At 38.4% G+C, this 8,650-nt stretch overlaps 1 long non-coding RNA gene across 1 annotated transcript; it reads left to right on the top strand.

The window, feature by feature from the left end:
• The first annotated feature begins 1,419 nt into the window (after positions 1-1,419).
• On the top strand, positions 1,420-7,938 carry LOC103103442 (uncharacterized). Its single transcript, XR_457646.3, has 3 exons — positions 1,420-1,502; positions 7,162-7,444; positions 7,729-7,938. It is a non-coding gene; the product is annotated as an uncharacterized LOC103103442 (long non-coding RNA).
• Positions 7,939-8,650: the final 712 nt, after the last annotated feature.

The raw sequence follows: 8,650 nt of genomic DNA on the forward strand, positions 1-8,650 counted from the left end.
GAAATTTCTGAGCATTTGCTCCTAATTATGTCCCATGGGACCAATCAGAAGAAGGTTAATTCCTCTTCTATTTGACAAAAGTTTAAACACTTCACATACTTTCATTGCTTCTCTCTCTCTCTCTCTCTCTCTCTCTCTCTCTCTCTCTCTCTCTCTCTCTCTCTCTCTCTCTCTCTCTCCTCTCTGTCTCTGTCTCTCTCTACCTCTTTTTCTCCCTTTCTCTATGTCTATCTCACTCCCTCTCTCTGACTCTCTTTGTCTTTGTCATTCTCTCTTTCTCTTTTTCTCTCCCTCTCTGTATCTGTCTCTCCCTCTTGGGAATGGGAAAGAAATTGTTGGTTGTAAACATGGTGGAGAAGTCTAGGGAATCAAAATCAAAATTAAAAGTGGAACACAGATGAACTTTCTTCCAAATGGAGGTTCTTGAGGAACTCACCAAGGGAACTTCTGTAAGGACAGAAAGGTATTCCATGATGAGAAGGCTGCAGGGATTGAGTGAACCTCCAGGGCGAGAAGGCAGCTGAGGCATATATGTGTCCAGAATCAGAAATGGACTTAGAAAAGGAATGTTCAGCTGCAAGGGGAAATGGATAAGTCTGGAAGTCCTAAGGGCACAATGATGGGGTAAATAGGAGGGCACTGGGTCCTTGGACTACATTAGTAGGCATATGAAAGTGCCAGGAGTTAGATACAGATGTTTATGTATGTGTCTATATACTGAATAACCATGATATGACATATATGATATGAATGTGATATATATATATAAGAAATATCACATCCTAATGGATAGCGATAGGTTGGTGTATGATCTATAAAATATCCATTAGAATGTGGTGTAACTTATACACATAAGGTACATGAAAAGTGTTAGGAGAACAGATGAAGGGGGGGGTCACTTCTATCTGAGATAGTAAATGATTAATTCCCATCCAATGGAAGCATATATGCAGGTACTGCCTCATTGAGTCTCAAGTTTCTGCATCTTGTTGTAGTCTGAAGTCAGGAACTATTCCAGTGTTAGACTAGATAAGCCCATGCTGAAGGTTTTATAAGATTCCAGAACCGTTGATTTAGAACTGGTCCTTTAGTTCAACCTCCTTAGTTTACAGATGAGGAAACTGAGGGTCAATAGGTTGCATAGAGACTAATTCCTAGTCATAATTTGCACACAGGTCTTCTGAATTGAAATCTAGAACTCTTGATCTTTATGCTTACTGATGTTCATATTCCCTTTCTAGTTCCCCTTTTCCTTTCTCCACTCTCTACCATTCCTTACCAATCAACTCAATTCTCTGATCCCCTATTATCCTGGTTTGCACTAGGCTATTTTTAGTTTAGCATTATGACATACACTGGATACTTTTGTTCTCTCATAGCACTCTATGTATAAACATGCTGTCATTTAGATGCAAAGAGGATGCTTGAGACTCACTGTTAGCTGGACATGCCTTTTGATCTGTCTTTCAAGCAATGGGATAGGTTGACCACAGCCATCTCAGGTCAATCTTTTGCACAGAATGGATCATAATCACTATTATGTTGTTGGTGAAAGAGAGGGGAAGGGTCTGTGGTCATAAAAGAATGAATGAATTATGAACCTCTTACTTATATGCAAAGCACTGGGATTACAAAAAGAAAATTAAGATGATCCCTGCTCTCAAGGAACTTATATTCTAATGGGAACAGAGAGAGAAAAGACAGCAAATATAGAAGGTTTCAACTGCAAGTAAGCTGGACAGTTCATTTGGTTCTTAAGGTAAAGCATGAAAGCAGATGGAAACATCTTCTTTAATATAATTTCCATGAATAAAATCTTACTGTTTCTAATGTCGAATCATTTGACAGTGCCAAGGGCTTTGATGGTAATTCTTTTCTGGGTTTTCAGTGGCTCCTTTGTGGATATAGCCCCCACAAAAGCTGTTGCCTGCTGGCATACCAATGTGGAGGTTGTTTTAGAGTTTGGGTAGGAAGCAAGGACGTGTGGTTTGGGAGGCATTGCTCCCCCAAGACTCTTGGGTACAAAGTCCTAGACTATATAAGGCTCTGAGATGGTCATGAATAGAATTTTATCTTTTTAATACTAAATTCAGATTTTGATCTCATTGACAGTTTCAAGCCAATCAAGGCAAATGTAGATAGCAGCATGGGCTAATCTAATTCATAGAACATAGAATGTTGGGATGGAGAGGGACCTGAGAATGACAGATAAGGTTAATAGACTTAGAGCTAGAAGTGACCTTAAAAATGACATGACTCTTTATAGATGAGGAAACTTCAGCCTAAAAAAGAGAAATGATTTGATCAAAGTCATACAGCTGGTCATTGGTAGAACTGGGAATTGAACCAAGGGTCTCAGACTCTTAAGTTCATTACTTAATTACTTAATTACCTATACCTTACTACCTTCCCATAGAATGTCAAAGTTGGGAAGGACCTTAAATTCTATCGAGTTAATATTCCATCTATCTATGTGTAGACTATGTGTAAATACCATCTAGTATATCTCCCTTTTTAGGAGGCTAGTTGTCTGGATATGTGATTTCAAAGAAGTAGGGAAATTCTAGAGTAGATAGGTAGCACATTGGGTAGAGCTCCAAGCCTAGAGTCAGGAAGACTCATCTTCATGATCTCAGACACTTACTTGTGGTGTTGGACTTGGACTTGGACAAGTTACTTAACCCTGTTGGCCCCAGTTTCCTCATCTATAAAATGAGCTATAGAAGGACATAGCAAACCACTTCAGTGCCTTTGCAGAGAAAATCTCAAATGTAGTCATGAAGAGTCAGACACAACTGAAGAACAATAAGAAGGGAAATTCTGGCATTGAAACTCCTTGCACTGAGGAAGGTAAATAACTCTTGACCTTTAGGAAATTGCCTTGGGCACTGAGAGATTAGGGGATATGTCCCTGATCATTTAGTTAGATTTGTGTGACAGGATTTAAATTCAGATCTTTCTAATTCTAAGTCTAGTTGCCTTTCCATTATACTAGGATACCTTTCCCCTCATTGGTAGAGTTGGAATTGGAATGAATTGCTAAAGAAAGTGTCATTCTTAGGGACATGGAGTATTCCCAAGTATCACACACAGTGAGAATTAGTTTGGTCTGGTTGTGAAAACATTTTCTCTTTTTCTAGTTTAACTTTGTTTTTGAAAGATTTAATGGAGATGCTAAGTATTTTCATCAGCTGTCTTTTTTGTTTTAGTTGTTTTGTCTCAGAAAAATGCAAAAAATTTAATTCATTATTATGTACTGGTGGAATAAAAAAAAATAGCTTAGCAAAATGCAACAGAAACAAGAATGATATTAAACTAGTAGGTGAAATCTGATCAAGGCCATCCTGTTCCAGAGACACAGTGGAGGCATTGAAATCAGTGACTCTTCACTTGGCAAATTGTTTGATCCTGGTAATGCTCTCCCTTAGGGGAAGCTGATGAATTTATTAATCCATCAGCCAGGCAACAAATATTTGCAGGCCTATTCTACATTAATAGAACCCAAATCTACAAAATACTCATATTAGAGGTTCATATTGTATTTGAACTGCAAGGAGATAGAGATGAATATAAGCTTCTTGAGGGCAGGGATTATTTATTTTTTGTCTTTGTATCCCCAAATGCCTAGAATAGTGCCTGAAATATAGTATATGCTTAAAATATATTTGTTGTTAGAGCTACCTAATTACCTTCAAATATCTCCTATAGGTATAAAATCTCTAGCCTTATTTCATGTCATAAACTGATTACTATTTTCTTCCAATTGATTAATCAGAATATATTTATTGGGTGATTACTTTAGTGTCTTTGAAATATGAGTTGTCATCATTATTCTTACTATGTGTCAAGCACTAGAAAGAAGGTCATTGTGCCCTCCTGAGCCAGTATGTCCTTCTGAGTTTGCCAGGACCATTATCCCAGTGCGATCTCTGACAAAATAATATTTTAATTTTTCTATTATTAGTAATGGATGAATACTTGCTAAAATTTTACTCTAAGTGGGAGTTAGAAAAAATGGGTCCACTTTGGAGTGGTTGTCAGTAAAAACATTTTTCTGTTATGAACTATGTAGAATAGATACTTACCAATTATTTATTGAAAATGTAATTATTTGCTATTCAGCAAAGAGGATTGAGGAAGGATCATAAATTAAGAACTGGATTGGACTTCAGTGAACATAAAATCTAATGCTTTAATTTTACAAATGAAGAAATTGAGGTCTAGAAAGATTAAGCAGTTTGCTCAAGGTTACTCAATTTAGAAGATGGAAAATTGTTAAACATAAAATACATTTCTTAAAGTCTAATGCATGATTTTAAATCAAATATCCTAATAGATTATGAGTTCCACGAGAGCAAGTATTTAATTTTATTTATCTTTGTGTTACTACCTTCTCTGGACGTCTCTCATCTTATATTCTCACTTGTGTTTTGTGTACCCAGAAGGTGGCTGCTATCTCATTTTGTAAGAGAAGGACAACTCTGTTGGGTCTATTCATGAGTGTGTTTCTTTGGTAGGACCAGGGTTTTCTTGTTTCCATTAATTAGTTTTCTTAAAAACAAAACAAAACAAAAACAAGAGAGGTCCCTAGGACTTGATTGGCTCCTGATTCCCTTGATGCAGTTTTCTGGCCACTTTAGACTCCTTTGACTTGTCAGATGTCTGAGGACTACCTGAATCATCATATCATTCCCAGTTGATGAGGGGGATTGCATCCACAGAATCTAGTACCTGTATCCTTGTTACATATCCTTGTTATGCTAGAACAAAGTAAATTTCCTTTTGTTGAATATCTGATGAGTTGAATTACCTAATTCATCCCAATATTGAACCTGAGCATGATAAAGTTTAGCGGGCCCATCATACTTGGCATAATTGGCAGGTTGTCACGAGATGAGATGGTTTTGGAACTCACATCTTTGTTGAATTGGGGGAAGAGAGCTACAAATATAGAAGGTGAGGACAAATTGAGGGTACAGTGGTAGTTAAGCATACATATGGCAGGGGACACCAAAGAACCTTACAAGTACTGCAAGGCTTAAAAGTCCTTTCTCTCTTGGTAGAATCACCATTTATTTCCCACTGGGTTCAGTTTTCTACTAGGTAAGTTACTCATCTGGGCTCTGAGAGTCTATTCTTCTCCACAGCTTAATTCTTGATTGCTAGGGCTAACTCCTGGAAACTGCTTCTTTCCTAGACTTCTCTTTATATCCATACACTCTTGGAGAATCTTTGCTTCCTGACACTTACTATATTTCTTACTGCTTCCAGTAGCTCCTTTTTAAGCTTCCTCTTATAAGGGTCTGCTCTTTTTTTTTTTTTTTGCTCTGAAATGTTTCTAACTTTTTGGCTTGAACTTAGTCCAAACTTTCACTAACTCAACTCCAGTCTCCTTCTTTTATAGAAGAGAAACTTGAGCATCAGAGAAGTTAGATGACTTGCTCAGACTAACAGCTAATGAATATTTGAAGCAGGATCTGAACCCAAGCCTTCCTGGTTCCAAATTCACTATAACACAGTACTTCAAGACCCTTTACAATCTGATGTCATTAACCTTTCCAGATTTAACTCACAGAATACAGTGCATATGCAGTTATATAGAGAGCAGTGGAGACAGTTAGATGGAACAGGAAAAAGAGCTCTAGGTCTGGAGTCAGGAAGACTCATCTTTGTGACAAGGAAATCACTTTTAAAAGACTGATATATATTAATTTAAGACCGCCAAGGAATTCAGTTATGTAATTCCTAAATGAAAACTCAAGTCAGCCGTCAACCTTTTATAGAGTTTAATTACAGACAGGAGGAAGAAAGGAATTAGAGATAGAGAGAGAGAGGGAGAGAGAAAGGGGAGAGAAGGGAATAGGGCTTAAATACCCCTTCTGTTTAGGCTGGGCCAAAAGGCCCAAGCCCTTAGATAGCTGGGGCAAAGAAAAGAGATCAGTCCCTATTACTCACGTGACCAAAATGGAGAAACAGTCTCAGAGACCCCCACCTTCAGCTTCCTTCAGAGCAAGCTTCTCAGAGCATCTCTCCAACCACTCAGAGCCAAAACTCTCCAACCACCCCACAGTCCTCAGACCCCTCTATCTTTAAGGAAACCATCCAAGTTCCCTCCCCTCAGTTCTCACATCTACCAATCACTGTCCATCAATTTCCCTGTGCCAATGGTGGCTCTAGCTTAACCCAGGACCGCCCAGAGGTCTGTGGCTTTGAACATGTCTGTTGGAGGTCATATTCTCAAATAATTAAATTTTGATCTATGCTGTAGCCCTTCCTAAATCCTGTTAGGACTGAGTGGGGTGGAAATTGTATTTTCCAAGACCTGATTCTGTCATTCCAAGTATCTCTATTGTATCAATTCTAAAATCAATCATGACTCAAAGAAATTCCTGTTCTGTGCTTAAGCATAGGTCAAAGCCCTTTCCATTGTTCAGCAAAAGGTTTCTGTCCTAAAGTAATCTTAAGAATGGAGGAGAAGGAACCTCCCATGCCAATGGGGTTCACATTCCAATACACTATCAGTAAGAAATTTTCCAAGTATGAAATTTCCCAATGGTGAAATTTCCAACATTTATAAGTCTAAGAAATTTTAAGGTTTACATCTTCCCAAGTTCAGGTATGTCCTCAGATACTTTCTAGCTGTGGGTCTCTGGGAAAACCCTGCTTGTCTCAGTTTCCTCATCTGTAGAATGAACTGGAGAAGGAAATGGCTTACCACTCCAAGATCTTTACCAAGAAAACCCTAGAAAGGGTCATAAAGATTGGACATGCCCAAAATGACTGAATGACAAATATAGTCCATATGTACTACCACTTAGCCAAACTGGATTGTGATTCTGCTATAGTAAGCATTTCCTTGCCTCTATCCCTTTCCTCACGCCATTCTCGATACTTGGAATGCTTTCTCCTCCTTCCTACAAAACTCCTTATCTACTGATGTCTGGCCCATCTTTCAATGCCTGACACTGAATTACCCCATTTGATAATGTTCTCACTCACCTTGGACTTCACATGGCATTTTGATCCCACATCTGTGCTGTGAGAATTTAACACTAGACTGTACCTACCCTTTTTCACTTGTGCCCTAAAACTGACTTTAACTTTTGAAAAATGAGAGTTTCATACTGAGCCTGAAATAAACCACTCTTTGATTGAATTCAGAACAAAGATGGTGCTTATCTGTCAACAAACTACTTAAGACAGTGGAAGACATGCAGTGTTGACTCGGAAGGAGAGGTTCAAGGCTTGTGGCTCCCTGACATTGGGGAGACTATTAGCTCTTGTCCCTTGTGAATCCTGGTATCCAGAAGACCCACCTCTGATCCAGACTGAGGTCAGAGTCCACCAAATCAGAAAGACTCAGCAAAGTGATATCTTAAGTAGCACAAATGGGACTAAGGAAAGGAAGAAGTTCTCTTTTGCCTCAGAACCACTGAAAGAGGAGGTAAGTAGCAGAGTATTGGTGCTCTCTGAGTGTGGCTGTGTAGCTGTCTAGGGAAGTCCTGGCACACGGAGCTGCCCATGAGAATTTCCTGGAACACCTGAGTTCTGACTGAGAAGCTGGCACAGCTGGTTGGGGGTGGAAGTTAGTGAAGGGAACATCTGGCCACAGCTGTACCCTTCTTTCTCTGTTATGCTTTTTATTATTTAATAAATAATGATAAATTAAGATAGTCTCCAGAGAATTTTAATCTTAACAGTACATTTATATTTTATCTTTTATTGTAGTTATCAAAGTTGTAGTGGCTGCTCACTGACCCACTGAGATAAAAATGGATCAAGTCACCTGATAGGAAGATGTATGCTCACCAAATCCAAGTTAAAAAGAAGTCATCACCAATGAAGATATGCAGAAGATCTTGTTTATAGAAGATACTATGTTGATTGCATTGAGCCCCAGAACACTGCCTTCTTAATTAAATTTACCATTACTCAAAAGTGGTCAGGCTCATTACCCATATTGGAAAAAAGAAATGGATTGAAGAATGCATATTTCTCAGATTATGATATGCAGCTTTATGGACAGAACAGTGATCAAATCCCTTAGAATATAGTCTATGGACAGGTATTTCATATGGTTAGTGTCCTGGGACCAGAGCTAAACATGAGGACATAAATGAATAGTGGATGACCCCATGCTTCTCACTGCCATAAAGGCCCCATTGACTATAAAGCCAAATTTTTTTTGGTGATGTTATATCACAGTGTCAGAGATTTAGTACTGAAGAGGACATTAGAGGCCATCTAATTCAACTTTTCCCTTTTACACATGAGAAAACTGAGAATCGTAGAATCATTGTGACTTTCCCAGTGTCATAAATAATTGTTTGGAATTTTGAACTCAGGTCCTCTGACTCCAGTTTAATTTCTATTATACCACATGTGAACATTGTATTCTCTGAAGAATACAAATTATAGGAGACTCGATGTAAAGATAGTGTGTATAAACTTGTTAGCATATGTTATTGCAGCTCATTTGTGACATGGACTCTGTCACCTCTTCCTGTCCCCCAGAGGTGCCCACATAACTTCTCTTTTTGACACTAATTATATTTACATCCAAGATTTGGATGCATTGGCTTCTTGCCAGGCATTCATTTTTCCTTTGAGAAGACTGCTAGAGGTTCAGAATTGTGCCCATTAAATATTT

This window comes from Monodelphis domestica, chromosome 1 (assembly GCF_027887165.1).
Source record: "Monodelphis domestica isolate mMonDom1 chromosome 1, mMonDom1.pri, whole genome shotgun sequence".
NCBI lineage: Eukaryota > Metazoa > Chordata > Mammalia > Didelphimorphia > Didelphidae > Monodelphis > Monodelphis domestica.